Here is a 4652-nt window from a genome sequence, read left to right on the forward strand (position 1 = left end):
CCTAGGTTTTATAACTCTTTTCCACTCTGTCTCCTATAAGCAGCCTGGATATTGGAAGCAGACTTTGACTTTGTGTATTTGTATAGTTACATTAAAAATCTTGGTGCAAAAATAGGGTAATGACTTGTGAAATATGATAAGGGACAAAGAGTCAGAGAGTTATACATCAAATGTGGCTCAAACAATAACTTAGGTTGTGATCTTGACAACACCCTTCACCTCTCAACTTCAATATTTGCCTTTAAATGGATAATCATAAAATTTATGTATAATGCAGTAGGAAATCAATGATTAATGGTTACTGTCTGTAAAGAATTTTCTAAGCGCTAAGTAATATTATTATTACTAACAGGCTTGGAATTCTGGTTCACAGCTTTTGGCTGCTTATTCAAACCTTATCTAATGTATCTTAAAGTCTTGGATCTTCAAAATTGACGTCACTAAAGCTTTCTCACTGATTATAACTTAAAATGATTTATTAAGAAGAAAACTGCTCTTGTGAATCTTGTGAAATTTTCCAATTTCTGCTTTTAAGCTTATCTTTCAAAAGGAAATGAAGAGGTATCTATTATGAAAGCAAAACAACCTATCAGAGAAGTTCTTTTTGAACTTGCCATTTGGTCTCAGCATTTTGAGGATGTTGCTGCTAATTTTCTGAATCTGTTTTTAAGCCAGCTTTCACAATGGCAGTGAATTTCCTGAACACCTCCTGCCCAAAAGGACAGGAAAAGAAAGCCAACAAAATCCAGGAGGGGAGCCAATGCCTGGAAAATGGGTCATTTTAAAAATCATCCAATATTCCCTTTAGTAATTCCCTCTTGAGATGGATTTTCATAATTCAGTGCCATCAGTTTGTTATTTTTCTCAATGTAGAAATTATTTTGATAATTTTATATCACATGTAGCATGTATATTGTTTATTCAGATAATTATTGATTACTGAATGGATAACAAGGACTTTGCTGCACTGGAAATACAGTAGTAAAAACACAAATATTAACATCACAAAAATTGCTAGTAGAAGTAAGCACAGGAGCTCAGGGGAAAGGCCCTAATTTAAACTGAGGTGCTCACTTTGGCAGCACATATACTAAAATTGGAATGATACAAAGAAGATTAGCATGGCTCCTGCACAAAGATAACATGCAAATTCGTGAAGCATTCCATGTTTTTATAAGACCGGCAGCTATCAGAAAAACAGAAGAATATAAGTGCTGGAGAGGATGTGGAGGAATGGGAACACTCACCCACTGCTGGTGGGAATGCAGAAGGGTGCAGCCATTCTGGAGGACAGTTTGGTGGTTTCTCAAAAAACTAGCTATAGATTTGCCATATGAACCAGCAATTCCACTGCTGGGCATATACCCAGTAGAACTGAAAACAAGGACACAAACTGATATATGCACACCAATGTTCATAGCAACACTATTCACTATTGCCAACAGTTGGAATCTGTGGTCACCCCTTGGGCTGAAGTGTGGTTTGCTGGCCCGGCGGGGGAGCGGCCGCGGTAGGCCTAATTCCGCTGCCCCCATAATAGGGTGGTTGGTCGGGCCCACCGCAACCCCTGAAGGAAGCTCGGCATGGGCGCAGAGTGTCCTCGGTTCTCCCCTTCTTGGCAGCCATGCTTCCGCGGCCGCCCCTCCTCCCGGATGGCATCACACGATGCCTGTGGGGCGGCACCCTTCTTCTTCTTTCTCCCTGTGCAGGCGCAGGGCGGAAAAATCCAGTCTGCCCTTTTCCCTCCCCCCGACAGCAGCAACAGCCAGGCGTGGGCGGAAAAATCCAGTCTGCCCTTTTCCCTCCCCCCCGACAGCAGCAACAGCCAGGCGTGGGCGGGAAACTCCAGTCTGCCCTCTACCCCAGCAACAGCAGCCACCAATCACTAAACCCTGCCACTTCCCCCAGCAACAGCAACAGCCAATCCCTAATCACCACCCCTCTCCCCTGTCCAGTACCGCCCACTGACCTTTCTCTGGCAACCAATCAGAACAGGGCGTGGCTTCGACCAATCAGCCTTCCCCAGCCCCTATAAAACTGTTGCCTCTCCCTCAATAAAGTGGACTTGCATGTTTACCTTGTCTCCGCGGTAGTTCTTCTGCCGTGCGCCCTCCAGTCCTGAGAGCCCCTGACAAGGGCCTGGCCTCCCTTGTCCCCAGTTCGTTGCCTGCTTCTCCGGGCGACCCCTTCGTTGCCGGCTTCGCCGGGCGACCCCATCAGCCGAACCGCGCAACCCCTGTGAGACCGACCCCTCGTCTGCTGCCGGACCGACCCCTCGTCCCAAGCAGGACCGACCCCTCGTCCTGAGCTGGACCGACCCCTCGTCCGCAGCCAGACCCCACCTCTACCGACCGAGCAAACCGTCGCAGGAATCAACCCAAATGCCCATCAACAGGTGGATAAATAACATGTGGAATATACATATAATGGAATGCTACTCAGCTAGAAGCCCTCAGCATTGATTGTTGCAGTATCTGTAAGTCTGGTCCCTAGATTGATTGTCAATGTGGGCTCTGAGGGGAGGGGAAGAGAGATATAGAATAGATAGAATCAGGGTAATTGGAGGGCATTGGAAGTGCTCCACAAGTCATGCAATAATGGATATAAGACATATTAACTTACACCAAAAGTGTATAAAAGTCTATAAGCTAAAATGTAAACCATAATGTAAAACATAAGGAAGCTAAAAATTTAGAAATTTGTACATTCTAAAACATAAACCATAATGTAAACCAAAATGGAACCATGTTTGATTGCTATGTTTCAAAATCAGTACATCAGCTGCAGCAAATATAACATGAACATGTAAAAAGATCATTGCTGGGGAAAGAAGAAAAGGGTTTGATGTTGGATATCTGGGAGTCCCCTATATTGTGTATGTGAATTACTGTGATCCAAACTTTTTTGAAGATAAAATAAAAAGTTAGAAAAAAAAAGAAAGGATGTAGACACTGAGAAAGAAATGAAAGAAAGTGCCTTGCCAATGTACATACAGGACAACAGCTATCACAGTGATGAAAGGCAAAATGTTTGAAACAAAGCTTTATAATATTTTTCATTTTATTAATACACCAATTTATTTTTACTTTATTTTAGTATTTCTAAATTATTATGTATTCTATTTCTAAACTTTAAACCCATCACTATACTTCAATTCCCTTTTAACTGAATTTGGTCATTTACTAGGCTTCATTGTTGAAGAAGTTTTGGACAATAGAGAGGTTCAACTATGGCAGGGGAGGAACACTGGTGTGGGGTGTTATTGATGGGGGCACATGAGTTGGGGGGAGTTCTCCAGGGCATGTATATAGGGGACATAAAAATGTTCTGATATATGTTGGGTATTTTTATAGTAGTTACAGTTACAAATGTCATCTGAGGGAGTGCTGAGTTTCTACCCAGGGGAGCTCTGTCACATTCCCCAATGGAACAACAATAATCTTCCAAGTGCAGTGGCAAAGACCAAGGAAGGATGGTCCAATAATGCGCCCTTGTTACTGATGACTATACTTATGAGCCTGTGTGCTTGAAATATGAACTAAGCCTAGAGATGCAGGGTGCCTAAGAGTTACTTCCTGAAAGCCTCCATGTTGCTCAAATGTGGCCACTCTCTAAGTGAAACTCAGTATGTAAATACATTACCTTCCCCCCAGCATGGGACATGACTCCTGGGGATAAGCCTCTCTAGCACTGAGAGATTACTACCAATCACTAACTGGTGATGCAACTAGAAAGAGACCCTGAATAAAAGAGTCATCTCAGACCAGGAGAATATCTCAGCCTACAAATTGGATCAAGTGTTAATAACTGTTGGAAACTGAGGCACAGTGGTCTCACAAGGAGAGATTTTCTGTTTCCATGGCTATGCTTGCAACCTAGGGAATACAGTAATTAAGAATTCACAGCAAACAGAATGAAGCTGTTAAAGGCTGAAAGAAAAGATGACAGATAACATTTTGGAGTAAATAGAGCTCCTAGACTTTGTACCTTGAGATAAGATTTTTTTAATTCCTTAGACTATAAGTAATGCTGATAGTTAACAGCATGTTACTACCTGTTCTCATGTGGACTGGGGTATATATAGAGCCCCTTGTGAACAATAAAGTTGTCTGATGAGTCTCTACTCTCTCTCTCTCTCTCTCTCTCTCCCCTCCCTCTCTTTTTCTCTTTCTTTTATTCCTGATACCCTTCAGGCCAAAATCTCCAACAAATGGCACCCAATGTGGGGCCCGAAGAAGTGAGTCTTCCAAAACAGTATCGGGAATCATGGAAAGGACTCCTACGAGGGTCATGAATGACCTCCAAAGCAGTGTGACTCATGTCTTTTAGGTGAGTAACATTTCCGCAGTCATCAGGGTAATGGGTAATCAAACAGGACGCATGGAAGAATATTCACAAGTGTTAAAAACTTTGTTGAAAGCTCATGGGATGCCTGTAAAAGGTTGAGAGTTAATAGAATTGTCTGTTTTAATACAAAAGCACTGTGGTTGGTTTCAGTCTCAGCGGTGTAATGTTTTAAATTCGAAACAGTGGAGACATGTAATGAAAGCTTTACAGAGAGCATATCAAAGAGGGGAATCCATTCCTTTTATCTGTGTGAGCTTTGTGCCAGCAAATTGCTGCCACCTTAGATCCTTTACAATCAGAAGAAG

General features: G+C 42.6%; 1 non-coding gene across 1 annotated transcript; it reads left to right on the forward strand.

The window, feature by feature from the left end:
- The first annotated feature begins 1066 nt into the window (after nucleotides 1-1066).
- Nucleotides 1067-1173, forward strand: LOC111764186 (U6 spliceosomal RNA). The gene has a single exon (XR_002796867.1). It is a non-coding gene; the product is annotated as a U6 spliceosomal RNA (small nuclear RNA).
- Nucleotides 1174-4652: the final 3479 nt, after the last annotated feature.

Source organism: Dasypus novemcinctus, chromosome 1 (genome assembly GCF_030445035.2).
Source record: "Dasypus novemcinctus isolate mDasNov1 chromosome 1, mDasNov1.1.hap2, whole genome shotgun sequence".
NCBI classification, from domain to species: Eukaryota; Metazoa; Chordata; class Mammalia; order Cingulata; family Dasypodidae; genus Dasypus; species Dasypus novemcinctus.